Here is a 20892-nt window from a genome sequence, read left to right as displayed (position 1 = left end):
GTCCCATTGTTGTACCAAAAAGCTAGAAGGTGTGGTAGCTTGCAGGGTGGCAGTGGCCATGGCAGGGAGTGACGTCAGCAGAATAGAATGTTGGCATGTGGTGGCTCGGGCAGCGGAAGGAAGTGAGGTCAGCATAGTGGCTATTAGTATGCGACAGGCAGAGTCTGTGTCTTCTCTTCGTCTGTCAGATGGCTTCTGACAGTTGTGTGTTTTGGATGCCGAGGCAGTTGCCTCATTATTCCACATTCTTTTTTATGAGTTTATAGTTGCTGTTTTCAGTTTCCTTATTGTTCTGTGGTTCTTTGTCACAGTTGAAGTTGGTTCACAAGGTCAGCTCGGTGATGGGCCTCGGGAAGCGGTCAGTTGAGTTTGCAGAATTTTCAGCATGTTTCCTCAGAGTCTCGTCTTCGTCTATCTAGTACCTTCTGATAGTGTTGAGTTTTGGTTGCCTGCCGCGGCGATTATGCCATCAGACAGTGAAAGGGTTTTGGTTTGCTTGCCGAGGCGATTATGCCGTCTGGCAGCGATGAGTTTTGCGTACCTGCCGGTGTTTGCCTTCAGGCAGTGATGAGTTTTTGGATGCTGCGTTGCTGTTTCAGTTTTACAAGGTTAGTGCTTTGATGGGCCGCGGGTAGCGGTCAAATGGGTTTGCAGAGATGTTGGCAAGTTTACTGATCAGTGGATTTTCTTTTTGATCCAGCCCTTTGTAGAAATTCTTGTTGAGTTTGCGAAGATGGTCGTCCAGCATCTCAACGCCCAGGACTCTGTGGAGGTCCGCTTTTCTTGTGAAGTTAGAAGCCCCTGCTGCAATACGTAAGGCCTTGCTTTGTACTTTCTGCAAGTCTTGTCAATACCTCGGATGGCAGCCACTCCAAACTGGTGAAGCATACATCATTGTTGGTCTTATTATTGCGTTGATTGCTCGCACCTTGCTCTGTATGGGCATCAACTTGGTCTTCAGGAGTGGGTACAATGCAGCCAGTTTGGTTTCTGCTTTCTGGCAGGTCTTCTCAACGTGGTTTCTCCAGCTGAGTTTAGAGTCCAGAGTCACCCCTAGGTAGGAGCTACTTGTTTCCCATTTGATCTCATCCCCTTTGAGGAGGATCCGTGGGTGTTTCCTGTTTAGCTTTCTGGTGAATAGTGTTGCTGTGGTTTTGCTTGTGTTCAGGGTGATCTGCCAGTCGCTGTACCATTCATAGAGTCTGCTGAGTGATGCCTCGAGGTTCTTAGCCATTTCAATTTCGCTGAAGGATTGGGAGATGACTGCAACATCATCGGCGTAAAGAGCAAGATCAGTCTTCTTTAAGTCCGTGGGGATATCATTGGTAAATATATTAAATAGAAAAGGTCCAAGGATTGATCTCTGAGGTACTCCGGCGAGGATAGGGCGTGTTGTTGAGCAGTCCTCCCCTACAGCCACGTGGAAGATCTGTTCTAACAAGTAGTTAGACAACAGCTTAACCAGGTAGTTTTGAAACTTGAGCTTGATGAATTTGTAGAGCAGTCCCTTGTGCCAAACTCGGTCGAATGCTTTGGCTACATCCAGAAAGACTACTCCTGTAGACTTGTGGATGTTGAATCTATGGCTGATGATGTCCACAACTCTGAGAAGTTGGTGATTTGTTGAGTGGTCTTTCTGGAACCCAAACTGTTCTTTGCAGAGGAGGTTTTCACTTGAGGCAAAGTCTGTGAGGCGGGCGAGAATAACTTTCTCAAAGAGCTTCGATAGGCCTGATAGCAGACTTATGGGTCGGTAGTTTGCAGGGTCTAGTAGTGGTTTTCCAACTTTTGTATATCTGTGTAAGTTGATCCACTGCAGCATCTGGGAGCATCTTGATGGCTTGGTTTGTTATTCCATCCATTCCTGGGGCCTTGCCGTTTTTTAGTTTCTTTATTAGGGCTAGGACTTCGCTTGTTGAGCATTCCTCAATGGTTGAGGCTTCGGTTTCTGGCGGGTGCTCCAAGTGGTGTTTTTTGACCTTTTGTTCGACTTCTGCTGCCATTTTGCTTGCCTGTTTAGGCCTGAAGGATGCCTCCAGTGTCTCGGCGAGGACCTCAGCCTTGTCCCTGTTGCTGCATGCCAGGTGTGTCTTTCCTTGTATGGGTGGGTTTGGTTCTTTCTTTCCAGTCAAGCGTCGGGTCATTCTCCAGAGAGTTATCCGAGTCCTTCAGGTTTGCTGTTGCTGCTTCCCATTTCTCGCCTCTGTGCTGGCTTATTTGCATCTTCAGCTGTCTCGTCAGTTCGTTGTATATTTTCGTCAGATCAGGAGTGCGGTACTTTTGCCACTCTCTCCGGGCTTTTTTTTTTATAGCTATCGACTTCTTGATGCCATTCAGGAGGTCGTAGATGGAGTAACGTTTGGGCTTTTGCTGGGGGATGCTGCGTTCGATAGCAGTATGGACTGCAGCTGTGAAGTTGTGGACCGCCTGATCAATTTCTTCAATGCAGCGTATGGGGCCAGGGGCCAGTGTCTCCATCCGGCTTCTCTTGTAGAGACTCCAGTCCCCCTTCTTGTAGTTGTGCCTGGTGCCCTGTTGTTGGCTTTCAATCACATCTCCAACTGTGATCAATACTGGGTTGTGATCAGATGTCAGCGCTGTCAGTCTCAAGCTCCATAGATTGTGATAGGTTCTTCATGACAACTATGTCCAGGACATCGGGTTTGTACCGTGCAGCACCCTGGTAGTGTGTTGGGCAAGTTGGGCCTGCCACTACAAAGTCCTTCTTCCTTGAGTGGGCAAGTAGAGCGTGTCCTTTCCTGTTTGCAGTGCGAGAGTTCCAGCACTGGTGCTTGCCATTAGGGTCTCCTCCAATTAGTGTTGGGATGTTGGGATCTAGTAAGGCATCTAGGTCTTTTGGTTGTAGCTTTTCTGGGGGAGAGTAGGCAGCAATCAGCCGTAGAGGGCCTGCTGGTGTCTGGATCTGTATGCCAGTTGCTTCAATGCTCCCCACTGGTGGTAGTACAATCTCGTGGTGCTTCACTTTTGTGCTGACAATGACTGCTGTTCCTCCACCCTTGGCTCCATTGGAGCGATCTGTGCAGTACACCCTGTGGTTTGCTAGGTTAAGCTTCTGGCTTCCTTGGAGATGAGTCTCAGAGATAAGCGCAACACTCACATCCTTAGTTTCCATCAGGTGTAGGAGTTCATCTGTTTTCTTCTGAATGCTGTTAGCATTCCGCATCACGAAGAGAGAGTTTCTTTTAGTTTTTGCTGCCATGGGAGTTGCTTTCTTCACCTGGGAAAAGTCCGGCGATGATATTCGCCACCATTGTCACCACGGGGTGGATGTCCATGTCTGCGACGACATTTGCAACCTTCACAATAAGTCCCTGCCAGTTGATGGTTGAGCCTATTCCACAGGATGGTCCCGGTGTGGTTGTTAGAGGTGGGCTGACTTGTTTAGGTACTGTGAAGTCCGCGTATGTCCTTCCTACTGCTGTCAGTTGTATTGGAGGTTGGGATCCTGTGTGCCAATGCAGGTCTGCGGTTGTAGGTCTTCTGTTGATGCTGGTCTGTTGCTGATGAGTGTTGGGAAGATCTTTGTGGTTGTGGGGGTGGCCTACGTTGTTCAACCTTCTTTGCCTTCTGCAGGTAGGAACAGCCGCGATAGCTCACTGGGTGGGGTCCTGCGCAGTTGGCACATATTGCTGGTTCGGTTTCCCGGTTCCTTGTGCATTGGTTAGAGGTGTGTTTGCCTCCACAGCGTACACACTTTGGCTTCTGTTGGCAGAAAGACGAGGTGTGCCCCAAGCGCTGGCAGTTGTAGCACATGACTGGTCCTCGTTTCCCTCTAGGTGCTTCTGTGGTAACGATGCAGCTGCAGAGCCGTGTGACTGCTGAGAGGTCTGCTGGCTTCCCATCCTGGCTTGGGGACAGGGTTACAACAAAGAGGGGAAATTTCTTGTTCTTGTCCGCTGGAGAGGCAATCTGTGCAATATTTTTGACTGGGAGACCAAGTTCAGCTAAGTCCCCAGTGATGTGCTCAAGTGATGCATTTGCTGGGAGCCCCCGTATTACAAATCGCTGGGCTTTTGCTGTGGTCATTGAAAAGGTGTGGTACTCCACTTTCTATTCTCTAAGTATGGTGGTCACACTCCTGTGGTCATCTGTGGTGGTGAGCATAATCTTGGCGTGGTCTTGCCTGGGCTTGATTGTGTAGGAGAAGTTGCAATGTTCATCCAGTAGCTCCACAAGGTCCTTGTGAGTGGCTAAGTTCATCTGAAAGAAACACGTTAGTATTAGATTCCTTACCTTAGAATATCCCCAGGCGCCAGTCTGGATCCGGAAACTTTTGCGTAGCAGTACCCCTGCGCGTCGGTAGGCGTCGTCTGCAGGCGTCCCCTGCGGCTCCGCGTCCGTCGTTGGCGTCGTGCGCCGTGATGACGTCGCTGGAGTATATAGACGCCGCCTCCGCGCGCTGACGTCAGTTCTTCTTTTTTCCGCGCCAGTTAGCGCAGATCCGAAGAGCAGTACTCCGGTCTTTTGACCAAGTTTGTTAACTTTCTGTATCTCTTTTTGGTGCCTGCTTGGATGCCCGGTTTCAAGAATTGTGACGGTTGTAATCGCACGATGTCGGTCACGGACCATCACCGACTCTGCCTCCGGTGCCTGGGCCCCGACCACGACGTGGACGCCTGCGTCGATTGCCGGGCTCTGACTAATAAGGCTAGACTGGAGCGGTCCCGCAAGCTACTCGAGCTCCGGGTGTCGGCCCCGCGTCGGGAGTGGTCCCGGTCCGGCCGGAGGTCCAGGGAGCGTTCGAGGGAGCGGTCGCGGAGCCGCGCCGGACGCTCCGGAAGTCGCCACAATTCGTCGGGCTCTTCAGGTAAGAAACACAAGAAGTCGGGGCGTCGTCATCGTACCCCCGACTCCCCCGACGCTCGCACGACGCGGCCGGGGGTTCGGGTGACCCCAACCCCGCGGCTCCGCGAGAGTCGCCGGCGCGGCCTGCTCCATACCCTCCGGTCCCTGGGCAAGGTGCGACGCCTGAGGAGATTGAGGCGTTCCTCATGGCCATGAGGGCGCTCACTTCTCCGACGGGGCTTCCGGCGCCTTCGGGCCCAGTGAACCCGTCTGGGGGCCCTGGCGGCTCGGGTGTCCCTGACTCGACGCCATCGGGTGCTCCGGCCCCGGTGCCGCTGACGGCTCCGACCCCGGCGCCGCAAGGGCCTTCGGGGTCGACGCCGGGTGGTCTGCCGGCCGCTCCGGCGCCGATTCCATCGGGGTTGCCCCCGACGCCGCCCCCGCGCGGCGCCGGTTCTCCTGTGCCGGCTCCGGGCGGCGTCGTCCCCATACCCTCCCCGAATCCGGACGCGGAGTCGAACCGACGTCGCTCGACGCCGGGCTCGACGCCGATGGGGCCTGTGAACCCCGAGGAGCTGGTCTACATCGTTGACTCCGAATATGGAGATGATGAAGAGTACGGGGAAGGTTGGGAGGGGTCTGAGGACCCTCTGTCACGTGAGTGTCAGTATGACGTGGACTGGACAGGTGATTTGGGGGATGCCAGTGGTCTGGACAACTCTCCTAACCCTGGCTTTCTCTCTCCTCCTTCCGTGGCATCGGAGGAGGGAGCTGCGTATTCAGTGGTGCTGATGAGGGCTGCCAAGGCCTTACACCTTGAACTCCCCGTCGCGGCCGTGAGGCCTAACATCCTCACTGAGGTCTTCAAACCGCAGTCATGCCGACAGGAGCCACTGCTGTCGTTTAACGAAGCCTTGTCAGACGTTCTGTTGGGCACGTGGTCCAGGCCCTCTTCAGGTTCGCCTGTTGATCCGAACGTGGCCAGACGCCACCGTCCGTGTCCGGACGACCCCAAGTTCCTGTCCACCCATCCCACCACTGAGAGTCTGGTGATCCAGGCCTCGACTTCCCAGACCGCATTCCCGTCGGCCCCGCCCGACCGGGAATCTAAGAGGTATGACCAGTATGGCAAGAAGGTTTCTCGTCCCTGAGTTTGGGACTGCGGTCTTGCAACACCGCTTGCCTCTTGGGCCGCTACACCCACTCTGTGTGGGACACGGTCGCGGAACTGCTGCCAGAATGCCCCATGGAGGTGCGGGCGAAGCTCGGTAAGGCTGTGGCTGAGGGCCGAGACGCAGCTAAATATTCCATACGGTGTGGTCTTGATACGACCGACTCGCTGGGCAGAGCTATGTCAACGACGGTGGCGATTCGTCGCCACGCCTGGCTGAGATCCGCCAACTTTTCGGCAGATGTCCAAAATGCCTTGATGGACATGCCGTTTGATGGCTGTCGCCTCTTTGGTGACAAGGCGGACCACGCGCTGGAACGCTTCAAAGACTCCAGGGTCACGGCCAAGTCCTTGGGTCTCTCGACCCAGCGCCAGCAAACGGGTTCATTTCGCTCCTTTCGTGGCCAAGGAAGGGGCGTCCCCACACGTGCTGCCAGCCACGCGCCGCAACAATCCTTCCAACGCGGTGGCGGCCGTGGAAACCGCCGTGGAGGCGATCGGGGTCAGACTAAACCTCCCCCCGCAGCATCTGCCTCCAAATCCTCCTAGTCCGTGCTTTCAGGCCCATGTGACGCCAGTGGGTGGCAGGGTTCGCCATCACCACGCCCGCTGGCGCACCATCACATCGGAAGGTGGGTGCTGCAACTCGTCCGAAGGGGCTACTCCCTCCCCTTCGAGACCACTCCTCCAGCCATGCCACCGCAGAACCACCGTGTGTCAGGGGACCACTTGACACTTCTGCAGGAGGAAGTTACGGCCCTCTTGGCCAAGGGGGCCATCGAGCGCGTTCCTGGGCCAGAAGTAGGGCGTGGTTGCTATTCCCACTACTTTCTGGTGCCCAAGAAGGACAAAGGGGGCCTACGTCCTATCTTGGATCTTCGGAACGTCCACGGCTTTCTCCGGAAGGAGAAGTTCAAGATGTTGACATTGGCTCAGGTCTTGGCTGCTCTCGACCCGCAAGACTGGATGGTAGCGTTGGACTTGCAGGATGCGTATTTTCACATCCCCGTCCTGCCGGCCCACCGGCGTTACCTGCGGTTCACGGTAGGCCAGGAGCACTTTCAGTTTATCGTGCTCCCCTTCGGCCTTACCAGCGCCCCACGGGTGTTCACAAAGGTGATGGCGGTGGTCGCAGCCCATCTGCGCAGGTTAGGGGTTTCAGTCTTCCCCTACATAGACGACTGGTTGTTGAAGGCGGGCTCGCCCCAGACAGTCGTCCACCACCTTCAGATGACGGCAGACCTCTTGCACGACCTGGGGTTCTCCATCAATGTGCCGAAATCACACCTGTGTCCCTCTCAAAAGCTCCTTTTCATCGGAGCAGTTCTGGACTCGGCGCAGTTTCGGGTTTATCCTCCGGAACGGCGGGTCCGGGATATACAGGCTTTGATTCCCATCTTTCACCCGCTATCCCCGGTTTCGGTCAGGTTGACGCTGCGGCTGCTGGGGCTGATGGCTTCCTGCATCCTTCTGGTGCATCACGCCCGGTGGCGGATGCGGGCTCTGCAGTGGGACCTGAAGTTTCAGTGGGCCCAGCATCAGGGCAACTTGTCCGACCATGTCTTGATCTCGGAGGGCACTGCGGGACAACTGCAGTGGTGGCTTACGGACCGCGATTGGGTCAGAGGCAGATCCCTCTCCCTTCCCCAACCGGAGCACGTTGTCGTGACGGACGCGTCCCTCCAGGGCTGGGGAGGCCACTTGGGAGAGGCGGAGATCAGAGGCATCTGGTCTCCGGCGGAGTCCCGGCTCCATATCAACCTGTTGGAGCTACGGGCGATTCGTCTAGCACTGAAGGCATTCCTCCCCTTTGTCAACGGGAGTGTAGTGCAGGTGTTCACAGACAACACCACCGCCATGTGGTACTGCAACAAACAGGGCGGGGTGGGGTCGTGGACCCTTTGCCAGGAGGCTCTGCGCCTCTGGCAGTGGCTGGAACGTCAGGGCGTGACTTTGACGGTTCAACACTTGGCAGGTTCTCTGAACGCCAGGGCGGACGAACTCAGCCGTCGGTGCTCGATGGATCACGAATGGCGTCTGAACTCGGACGTGGCGCAAGGCCTCTTTCTGCAATGGGGAGAGCCTTGGTTAGATCTATTCGCCACAGAAGAGAACGCGCAATGTCATCAGTTCTGCGCGTTGGAGTTTCCAAGACGGCACTTGCACGACGACGCCTTTCGGCGCGAGTGGAGTTGCGGTCTGTTATACGCCTTTCCGCCTATACCACTTCTGCCCAGAGTGCTGAAGAAGATCAGGCGCGACCGGGCCCAAGTTATCCTTGTGGCTCCGCACTGGGCTCGAAGGTACTGGTATCCCGAGCGACTCAGCATGTCAGTTGGTCCCCCGATCCGCCTGCCCCTTCAGGAGGACCTTCTGTCGCAGCAGCAGGGGACGGTCCTCCACCCGAACCTGTCCAGTCTCCACCTCCATGCTTGGAGATTGAGCGGCGGCAGTTGAGGCCATTTGACTTGCCTCCTGAAGTCTGTGATGTAATTCTGGCAGCCAGGCGTCCCTCCACAAAGTCGGTATACGCCTGTCGGTGGAACAGATTTGTGGCATGGTGCACAGCAAAGGCTGTGGATCCTCTTTCTGCCCCTCTTTCCGAGGTTCTTCTTTTTCTTCTCTCTCTTGCCCAGCAGGGCTCTGCTCTGGGCACTATCAAGGGCTACCTTTCGGCCCTTTCAGCCTTTCTAGGGCTTCCTGATCAGCCTTCTTTGTTCAAGTCCCCAATTGTAACGAGATTCTTGAAGGGCATTACACACATGTATCCACCTGTTCCGTTTGTGATGCCTCAGTGGGACTTGAACCTGGTTCTAACCTTTTTGATGTGTGCTCCCTTTGAGCCCCTTCATTCTTGTCCTCTCCGTCTCCTGACGTTAAAGACGGCTTTCCTGGTTGCCATCACCTCTGCCAGGAGAGTGAGTGAGCTCCAGGCTCTTTCTGTCCAACCTCCTTTCCTGTCCATTCATCCTGACAAGGTGGTTCTAAGGACTAGACCTTCTTTCCTGCCCAAAGTAGTTTCTGCTTTTCACATCGGGCAGTCCATCACCCTCCCCTCCTTCTTCCCGCCTCCGCATCCTTCAAAGGATGAAGAGCGGCTCCATCGTCTGGACCCAAAACGTGCGCTTTCATTTTATATGGATCGCACACGCCAGTTCCGGGTGGATGACCAACTGTTTGTTGGCTACGTGGGTGCGAAGAAGGGACGGGCGGTACATAAACGGACCATCTCTCGGTGGGTCGTTCTGTGCATCAAAGCGTGCTACTCTTTGGCTCGGAAGGAGCCTCCTGTTGGGCTGAGGGCCCATTCCACTCGGGCCACGGCGGCTACTACTGCCCTGGGCCGGGGAGTCCCCTTGCAGGACATTTGCCAGGCGGCTACGTGGGCCTCGCTGCACACCTTTGCGAGGCACTACTGCCTGGACAGTCAAGTCCGGAGGGATGGCTTCTATGGCCGTTCTGTCCTCCAGGACTTTCTGGTGTAGGAATGTATTGGTTCGCAGACCCACCACCGGGGTTGGTATTGCTGGGGTATCTATTCTAAGGTAAGGAATCTAATACTAACGTGTTTCTTTCAGATGAACAAGTTACTTACCTTCGGTAACGATATATCTGTAAGAAACATTAGTTAGTATTAGATTCCTTACCGAACCCACCCATCCTCCCCGTTCTGCGAACTGATACCTAGGGTTAAGGACATCCCTTTCAGGGCCCTAGTTTCAAAATGGCACCAGTGTTGGTTCTCACACGGCTCTGCGTGTTCTGGCGCGGAAAAGCTGTGTACAAAGAACTGACGTCAGCGCGCGGAGGCGGCGTCTATATACTCCAGCGACGTCATCACGGCGCACGACGCCAACGACGGACGCGGAGCCGCAGGGGATGCCTGCAGACGACGCCTACCGACGCGCAGGGGTACTGCTACGCAAAAGTTTCCGGATCCAGACTGACGCCTGGGGATATTCTAAGGTAAGGAATCTAATACTAACTAATGTTTCTTACAGATATATCGTTACCGAAGGTAAGTAACTTGTTCTTCAGGATGATGGGGGGGATCCGTAATCTTTTTGTGGGGCCTGAAGAGGTCCCTGGTTCAGCTGCCCCGTGGTCCTGAGGGTTGGCGTCGCAGTCCTGGGTATGTTGGAGAACCTGATAGCGGTTTGCGTGTTTTTCCGGTGAGCTTGGAATTGAGTTGCGCCCCTTTCTCTTTGACTGAAAGCGCCATTCCATGTCGTCTCCGGTGTTGCTGGGTTGAGCCCCGACGTCTGCATCCATGGTTGGTGCTGCTTGTTGGGGGGGCTGTGGAGCGCCTTCGGCAGACACAATGCAGTAGCTATGGGGTGTCTACGGATATAGTATCACTCAGCTTTTGCTGAGAAAAACCTGAAAATCACAAACAGTTTGCCAGGGGAGTCGCAAAATCCAGAGTATCACAAAGTCAATTGATGCAAAAACCACAGAATCCGCTGATGTAAAATCACAAATGCAAACAATGCAAGAGAATAGCACAGCGTTTAGCAGGTCAGAAGTGCAGTAAGCAAATGATGCAAGACCACAGATTCAGTTGATGCAAGATCACAAATGCAAGCGACGCAAGAGAATATGACAGTGTTTACTAGGTCAAAAAGCACAGAATCAAATCACCAGTGCAATTGAAGCAGGTACTCACTGTTTTGCTGACCCCTGGTAATCCAGCGGCGACTCACAGGAAGGCTGCACGCCCCGCACGGTCCACGGCAGGAGTAGTTAGTCCAGGAGGATATGGACGAAATGGAATGAATATCGTGGAAATACCTGTATTCCCCCGTGTTTCCCCACCCTCCCTGCCCTCGATGAAGCTATGTTAGCTGATTAGTTTGAATCCTGAATATGTATAATTGGACCTGCTAACTGTACCATCCCATACTCATGTTTATGACCTGTAACAGTATTAGTGTCTCTATGTCATGCTACTGTATACTTGAACTACTGCTCTCAATAAAAAGAGTTATAAAAAAAAAAAGAGTGGGCGTTAGGTTGGTTGACGGTCGTGGTTAGTGCTTGGCAGGAAGATATGTTTGTTATAAAGAGTTTGGTTGTGGAATGGGACTGATTTAAGCAGGTGCTTTACATGGAGGCCTGTTACAAGCTATCGTGGAAGTGGGTCTCTTCAAATAGACTATAAGGTAGGGCAGGCGAAGAGGGTCGGATACATTTTAAGGCGTGGGCAAAATTGCTCAGGACCCTGCCCTCCAAGGGACCCTCTGGGAAGGTGAACTCTCTCGCTCTCTCTGGCGCACATTTGTTTATTTCTATATTTCAGCCTCTCTCCACTGCCTACCTTTGTCTCTCTTTTTCCAGTGCCATTTTAAGGATTTTGGGGTCCCCGGAAAGGCATATTTTATTTTTGTGACCCCATTTTTGTAAGTTTGTTTGGTATCATTCGGTCTTTGAAAGCAGAAAATGAGTACTAAAATTTAAAGTTATTGCGAACAGAGGCCCCCAAAACATGTCTTCTCCAGGGCCTCAGGATGACACTGGGGAGGATGTCCTTATCTCCATGTCCCGGATGTAATGCTTCCCTTTTCTAATCTGAAATCACCACAACCCCTGCAGAAGTAATGTTATAACAGGAATGAGGGACAGTCCAGGAGCAGATTGGTCGGCAATGTTTAAAGTCATTTTGTGATAAATTGTACTCCCTTCCAAGTTCCAACCAAGGGCATAGCTTTGGGGGTGGGTGGTGTTTAGGGAGTTACACCCCGCTAATAATTGACATTTCTAATGAATAGTTGGGTACAGGTGCTTTTAGTAGGTTATGGTGAAGTGTCTGTCGGATTTCACCTGGGATTTCTGCCTGAACACACTGAGAAACACACATGCATACGCGCGCACACACACACTCTCATCTCTGTTTTGAAAAACCTGTAAAATGTTGATTAATTTATAGTGTGCATACCAATCCGCATTTCTTTTCCTTCCCACTGCCCCTTAAGTCCCTCTCATCTGCCCCACTTATCGTAGAATGTATTTTAACATTATATGCTAGCGTGATTATCAGGAAATCTGAAGCTTGCACCCCCTCAATCTTAATGACCAAGCTACGCCCCTGCGACCAACTCCTTAGTCACTTACAATTTCCACAACAAAAATATCTACACCACGAGTCATAAAAATCATTTACTGCAATATCAATATGCACCCTTATCATTATTACAAAAATGGCAAATCAAGCGCCTACTATTTTAGTATGATAGCTGAAAGTGTAAACCTCACCAGCTCTACAATAAGTGGATTTTAACATCTAGATAGTAGGTGCAGGTGGTTGATAATGCACTCGAAAGTGTGTTCCAGACATCTTTGTTTTACATATAGTGACACAGAAACCCTTTAATTGCTGATGTTATTACTCATGTGTGCATATACTTTAGCTGCATCCTTTACACACGTGAAAAAAGCAATAAAGTGCCACTATGTCCTTTTGTGTGTTTCTCTAAGATAGAGCAGAGTTAAACATCTTCTGTAAAAATCGATGTTAGTGCAGGTCACAAAGTAAAAAATCCTGTTGGAGCCTACAAAAACAGACGTAACAATCCAGCGCTTCCACAGAATTGTTGAATAAAACCATAAACGTCTAAAAAAAAATTGGCAAGATGTTAACATTTTTGGAACACCTCCAGTGGTGGCTGCTGTACGGGGGTGGAGGGAGAAGGAGGAGGCATAAATAAACAAGCATTAGAAATGCAATCGGGCTCGGATTTATTTGAGTTTGAGCTAATGGCATTGTAAATGGCAGTGTCTTTTCGCAATGTGTTATGGAGTGTGTGCATGTGGTGTGTAGTGGAATTATGTTGGTTGAATTGTAATTTTACCAATGATGGCATGCTGTGCTTCATATGAATATGTTTAAAAGTAAAGTGTACCATACTGCGATTGCTTGGTGGAAAAGTGCACTGCCGGCTGGAGGTGTGTGTGCCTGATGGAAGGGTACACTGACGGCTGGTGGGTGTGTGCTTGGTAAAAGCGTGCACAGATGGCTGATGGTTGTTGGTGTTTGTGCATGGTGAAGCATTCATTGACGGCTGGGGGCGTGTTGTTGTGTGTGTTGTTTTCTGTGTACTGGTGAGTGTGTGGTGGAGAGTCTGTGGGGGTGAGCCTGGGGAGTGAGTGTGGTGGTGAGTGTGTTGTGTTGAGTGGTGACGAGTGAGAGACTGAGGTGTGTGGTTCGTGTGTGCGTTATGTGTGTGTGGTGTGTGTGTGGTGTATGTGTGTATGGTGTGTGTGTGTGTGGTGATTTCTGCACACTCACACACTGCCCCTACACATTCACACACTGCTCACCCGCACACTCCCAATGTCACCCTGCATAGTCACACACTGTTTATCCTGCACACTCATTCTGCACACTCACACAATGTGCACCCTGCACCCTTACACACTGTCTCTGCAGTCACTCTGCACTCACTGTCACTCTGCACTCACTGTCACTCTGCACTCACTGTCACTCTGCACTCACTGTCACTCTGCACTCACTCTGCACTCACTGTCACTCTGCACTCACTCTGCACTCACTGTCACTCTGCACTCACTGTCACTCACTGTCACTCTGCACTCACTGTCACTCACTGTCACTCTGCACTCACTGTCACTGTCACTCTGCACTCACTGTCACTCTGCACTCACTGTCACTCTGCACTCACTGTCACTCTGCATTCACTGTCACTCTGCACTCACTCTGCACTCAGTCACTCTGCACTCACTGTCACTCTGCACTCAGTCTGCACTCACTGTCACTCTGCACTCAGTCTGCACTCACTGTCACTCTGCACTCAGTCTGCACTCACTGTCACTCTGCACTCAGTCTGCACTCACTGTCACTCTGCACTCACTGTCACTCTCACACTCACTCTGCACTCACTGTCACTCTGCACTCACTGTCACTCTGCACTCACTCTGTACTCACTGTCACTCTGCACTCACTGTCACTTTGCACTCACTCTGCACTCACTGTCACTTGCTGTCACTCTGCACTCACTGTCACTCACTGTCACTCTGCACTCACTGTCACTCTGCACTCACCGTCACTCTGCACTCACCGTCACTCTGCACTCACCGTCACTCTGCACTCACCGTCACTCTGCACTCACCGTCACTCTGCACTCACTGTCACTCTGCACTCACTGTCACTCTGCACTCGCTGCCACTCTGCACTCAGTCTGCACTCACTGTCACTCTGCACTCACTGTCACTCTGCACTCACTGTCACTCTGCACTCAGTCTGCACTCACTGTCACTCTGCACTCAGTCTGCACTCACTGTCACTCTGCACTCAGTCTGCACTCACTGTCACTCTGCACTCACTGTCACTCTGCACTCACTCTGCACTCACTGTCACTTTGCACTCACTGTCACTCTGCACTCACTGCCACTCTGCACTCACTGCCACTCTGCACTCACTGCCACTCTGCACTCACTGCCACTCTGCACTCACTGCCACTCTACACTCACTGCCAGTCTTCACTCACTGCCAGTCTGCACTCACTGCCACTCTGCACTCACTGCCAGTCTGCACTCACTGTCACTCTGCACTCACTGTCACTCTGCACTCAGTCTGCACTCACTGTCACTCTGCACTCACTCTGCACTCACTGTCACTCTGCACTCACTCTGCACTCACTGTCACTCTGCACTCACTCTGCACTCACTGTCACTCTGCACTCACTCTGCACTCACTGTCACTCTGCACTCACTGTCACTCTGCACTCACTCTGCACTCACTGTCACTCTGCACTCACTCTGCACTCACTGTCACTCTGCACTCACTGTCACTCACTGTCACTCTGCACTCACTGTCACTCTGCACTCACTGTCACTCACTGTCACTCTGCACTCACTGTCACTGTCACTCTGCACTCACTGTCACTGTCACTCTGCACTCACTGTCACTCTGCACTCACTGTCACTCTGCATTCACTGTCACTCTGCACTCAGTCTGCACTCAGTCACTCTGCACTCACTGTCACTCTGCACTCAGTCTGCACTCACTGTCACTCTGCACTCAGTCTGCACTCACTGTCACTCTGCACTCAGTCTGCACTCACTGTCACTCTGCACTCAGTCTGCACTCACTGTCACTCTGCACTCACTGTCACTCTCACACTCACTCTGCACTCACTGTCACTCTGCACTCACTGTCACTCTGCACTCACTGTCACTCTGCACTCACTGTCACTCTGCACTCACCGTCACTCTGCACTCACCGTCACTCTGCACTCACTGCCACTCTGCACTCACTGCCACTCTACACTCTCTGCCACTCTGTGCTAGACAAAACTGCAATATTATACACCTATTACCCAACAGCCCTGGGTTTTCGATTACCAACCACTGGCAATGCTTTGTAATAGAAAAGCCCAGAACTACTGGAGCACTGATTCTTTGCCGACAGGGTACCGTCTGGTAAATCGAGAGAGAGGCCAGGGAATGTATGAGCATACAAGGTTCGAAACTCTTTTCCCATACCTTGTGAGCTCGCCATGGGTGCAGTGTTCATCCTACACAACGGTCCTGCTATAGCGCCACAAGACCCAGTTGGTGTGTTTTTACGCTTTCTTTTGGAAAGACACTTGGCTAAAGTACATTACAACATTTTATAGGCAATAATCACAATGTTTCACCTATGTTTAACATGTACCTCATTATATCCACAACAAGACAACCTTGTATCAAAAAATATATTTTTTTATTTTTCTTTTCTTTAAATAATTAGAATCAGATACTCTTATTTTCTTATGTACATATTCTTTTGTAAAAAAAACAGTGGATGCACTTTTCTTCAGACAGTTATCTGTTCAATCCATTAACATTTCTTTTTAAGTACTTAAACTTAACTGGTTATGGTTGGATGCAGATTATAAGATACATAGGTCACCTAAAACTTTTTCAAACTTCATCTATAAAAATACATTTGTTCAAACATATGTTCATTTTGTTTCCTCCTAAAGTAGCAAAATGTTACAGTTTATTGTTGGCCAACACGACCAATGCACGACCAATGCACAATTGACGTCGGCACCCAAGAGAGTTCACAGGTGACGGTTTGCTTTACATTTAGTGATGAATACTGGAATAAACCTGTTCCTCAGCAATCCCACTTTGAGCAGATACCAAAAATGGAGCCCAGCGAGGTAAAACTCATTTGACGAAGCTCACACACAGTAAGTGGGAGATTCTGGATTTGGATTCAAGTTTCCCGGTTCCTCTAGAACAAGTACTATTAGATATTTCCGCGTCTGCGGTTTTTGTTAAGCCCCTAACCCTTTGATGCGGAAGTTCAGAAGCTCACCCGTATCTGCGACACAAAGTACAGAAAAGTACGCAAAAGCAACAATGTGAGATAAGATCAGTGATGTAAAAGACACCACCACAGTGAGTGTGAGACCTCTCAGGCCAGAAGGAATCTTTGAAGATCAACACCCCTGGCTTCAACACTTCTCTGCCCCACTACAGGGCCTGCACCCCACAACAACAGTAACACTTGCTTTATCAGACTTCACACGAGTCAGCAAAAACAGAGGTCCTAGGAGCCACAGCCAGCTAAATACAGCACCGCGCAGAACCACGAAGACTGGACAAACTGCTTGTAGACAGTAACTTTGTCTAAAAGTGCAGACGAATTCACAGCCACCGAAATCCAGGCGCTAATCACCAAAACTAAAAGAGCTGGCATGTAAATCACGAGTAGCGGCGTTTCAACACACGGCAAGCGACTCAGCGACGAGTCAGCAAAAACAGAGGTCCTAGGAGCCACAGCCAGCTAAATACAGCACCGCGCAGAACCACGAAGACTGGAACAAACTGCTTGTAGACAGTAACTTTGTCTAAAAGTGCAGACGAATTCACAGCCACCGAAATCCAGGCGCTAATCACCAAAACTAAAAGAGCTGGCATGTAAATCACGAGTAGCAGCGTTTCAACACACGGCAAGCGACTCAGCGACGAGTCAGCAAAAACAGAGGTCCTAGGAGCCACAGCCAGCTAAATACAGCACCGCGCACAACCACGAAGACTGAAACAAACTGCTTGTAGACAGTAACTTTGTCTAAAAGTGCAGACGAATTCACAGCCACCGAAATCCAGGCGCTAATCACCAAAACTAAAAGACCTGGCATGTAAATCACGAGTAGCGGCGTTTCAACACACGGCAAGCGACTGGTTTTATTTTGAAGGGCCAAATAATGTTCATAGACCATGCCTGCACGTGAGGGGGACGCGCGCACGACAAACGCACTGCTCTATTGTGAACGCGCGCAGACCATCTGGAAAGCATTACACGGGCACCCTGACAGCTCCTAATTAAAATTAATGGACTGCCGTGCGCGAAACCGCACAGAAAATGCCAAAAATGGCGGACGAAAATTACATCTGCCCTATCGCATCAAGACTACTAAAAATACAGCACCGCGAGGACCAATCACCATTCAGATTATAAAATAAAGCACTGCGAAACCACGAGCACAGAGGAATTTTTCCACCCTTAACAATACGGGTCGTAGCTCCTCCCCACTTCTGACGAAGTGGTGACGTCGCCGAGCCCAAAATAAACGTCCCTTCTTCGCCACCGCACATCTCTTCTCCATCCTCGCTCTCAGCTACTGGAGGCTCCCGGACTCTTGCAGCCATTCATGATGCTGCAAGAGCAGCATCATTATTGGCCTGAGCATCCAGTACCAGGGAGGCTGGGAATGTTCTCCACTGTGCAACACAGCCCAGTGGAAAACATGCCAAGTGCACACGTCTGTTTAGCCAGCCCCAGAGGACCGGCCAAGCCATCATGCGCACTTAGGGAGTAAGTTCAAACCACTCCTGCTCCCTCTGATGGTGGCGAGCCAGCCCGCGCGACTTGGCTGGAGTCCTGCAAAGAAAAATAAAATAATAACTTCGTGTTATTATCATTTTCTTTTGCATTGCTCAATGAGCAGTGGGGCGACGCAACCACACACACAACCACAAACACGCAACCACACTCACAAACACACACAACCACACACACCCACCCACACCCACCCACACACACCCACACACACAACCACACACACACACACACAACCACACACACACACAACCACACACACATAACCACACACACACAACCACACACACCCATACACACACCCATACACACACCCATACACACAACCACACACACATACACACAACCACACACACATACACACAACCACACACACATACACACAACCACACACACATACAACCACACACACACACAACCGCATGCACACAACCACACACACAATCACACACACACAACCACACACACAACCACACACACACACAACCACACACACACACTACCACACCCACACAACCACAAATACACACACAACCACACACACACACAACCACACACACAACCACACAAACACATAACCACACACACAACCACATACACCCATACACACATCCACATACACCCATACACACACACACACACACACACACACACACACATACACACACACACACATACACACACACACACACACACACATACACACAACCACACACATACAACCACACAGACACAACCACACAAACACACCCACAACCACACACACAACCACACACAACCACACACCACCACCACCACACACAAATACACACACAACCACACACACACCCAACCACACACACAACCACACACACACAACCACACACACACAACCGCACACACACAACCGCACACACACAACCGCACACACACAACCGCACACACACGCAACCACACACACAATCACACGCACAACCACACACACAACCACACACACACACAACCACACCGTCAGTGCACACTTTCAACAGGCACAGACACCATCAGTCGTCAGTGCATGCTTTCACCGGGCACAAACACCACCTGCCGTCAGTGCTCGCTTTCACCGGCCACAAACACCACCAGCCGTCTGTGCTCGCTTTCACCGGCCACAAACACCACCAGCCGTCAGTGTACACTTCCACCAGGCACACGCCACCAGACGTCAGTGCAGGCTTTCACCAGGCACACACACCACCAGCCGTCAGTGCACGCTTTCACCAGGCACACACACACCACCAGCCGTCAGTGCACGCTTCCACCAGGCACACACACCACCAGCTGGCAGTGCACACTTCCACCAGGCACACACACCACCAGCCAAAGTGCACACATCAATTGTTAACGCATCCACAATTAACTTTTACCAATCACAGTATGGCGCACTTTACTTTTAACCCCTTCGCCGTGGGGCTAATTCCCCCGCGCCGCGGGGGAGGTGTGCCGCGCACGGTGCTCGTGTGCTGGTGACAAGCCTGGGCTAGTCATGAGCCCGCCCGCGCAATGGAACGCTCAGCACAGTGGGGGAATTATCCCCGCGTGTGAGCGTTCCACGGCTCATGACGAGCCCAGGCTCGTCACCAGCACACGAGCACCTTGTTGCATGACGAGCCTGGGCTCGTCATCAGCACAGAAGTGGTTAAACGTATTCATCTAAAGCGCAGCATGCCACCATTGCTACAAAAAATAAAAATAAATTTGGGCCTACAATTTATAGACTTTTGTTGGCAATGTTTAGCAATGCCAATAGCTCAAACTTAATTAATGCGAGACCTATTGCATTGCAAATGCTTGTTTATACTGATATGGTAGAGCGCCATTCCGGCATTTCCAGTATATCTTTTATCCTGTTATTTCTGCTCTTCGAGCTGCCTGGGTTGCTGTTTGGCTGTTCCACCACAGTTTTTCTCCTCTTATCTGTCACTCTGTTGCCGGATCGGAAGCTTGACGCTTTCGGTTGTTCTGTCGCAGACCCACCCTCCCTTTTCGGGGTATGGCTGTGGTATCTATTCTAAGTTAAGGAATCTGCGGATAGATTTCTCTATCAGATGTACGAGTTACTTACCTTCGGTAACAATGTATCTGGTAGAGACGTTGTCTAGCCGCAGATTCCTTAACGCCCACCCGTCTCCCCGTTCTGCGAGGGCCTTGCCCAGTAGTGTTCTCCACTGGCCTAGTTTAGTTGCTATAGTATTTTCTGTCACGAATGCTCACATTGTTGCGCCCCCTTGGGGACTGCCATTTACAGCTTCTCCCTCTAAAGGGCTTCTTTCCTTTGATTCACCTTCACCACGAGATTCATTTTCTTCTCCTGTTACCTTCCTTTCCTCCCGCCTTCTCTATTGACTCAGGGTTTTGGTCTCCTCTATAGTTGTCTTCTTTGGGGATCTGTGGAGCTTTGATTCACATTTCCATTACTATAGCGGAAGTGCCAGTCTTTTCATACCTTCCTGTAGTGGACTGTTGTTCTTCTGTGTTCCGTTCTTGCTGTACGGCACGGTTCTACATGGTGATGGCAGTCTGTTTCTGTCTGTTGAGATATTCTTCCCTTGTTGCACTTGGGGAATGGTCTTCGCTCCCTTGCGCTGCTCTTTCTCACAGCTTTTTCACTTATATGTAGGCAGTGTCTAGTTCTGTCTTTTACGATGGTGTCTTGCACCATCCTCTTTCATTATTCAGATTTTCATCCCTCGCACACTGATCCATACTTTCACAGTTATTGTTGGTGGCTCCGCGTTGTGACGTGGAAAAGTTTCTCGTTAGAAAACTGACATCAGCGTGCCGAGAGGGACTTATATGACCTCACTGACGTCGGGTCGGGTTCGTGTGGTGCCGGCGCGCAGAGGAGGTGCTGCAAAAAATTTCTGGGTCCAGTCTGACGCCTGGGGATATTGTAAGTTAAGGAATCTGCGGCTAGACAACGTCTCTACCAGATTCATTATTACCGAAGGTTAGTAACTTGTACTTTACCTAGCTAGTGGTTAGCCTGAGAACGTGGCATAAAACGGGGCCTCTAGGAAATGTGTGGGCATCCTTGCACTAGTTGGTT

General features: G+C 51.3%; 1 protein-coding gene across 2 annotated transcripts in view; it reads left to right on the top strand.

Annotated features, from left to right (window-relative positions):
* The window catches only part of SCAP (SREBF chaperone), an 833069-nt gene that overhangs the window by 497972 nt on the left and 314205 nt on the right, over positions 1-20892 (top strand). The gene's annotated exons all lie outside the window — the stretch shown is intronic.

The sequence above is a fragment of the Lissotriton vulgaris genome, chromosome 10 (genome assembly GCF_964263255.1).
Source record: "Lissotriton vulgaris chromosome 10, aLisVul1.2, whole genome shotgun sequence".
Classification (NCBI taxonomy): domain Eukaryota; kingdom Metazoa; phylum Chordata; class Amphibia; order Caudata; family Salamandridae; genus Lissotriton; species Lissotriton vulgaris.
This window is presented reverse-complemented; position numbering and strand designations above follow the sequence as displayed.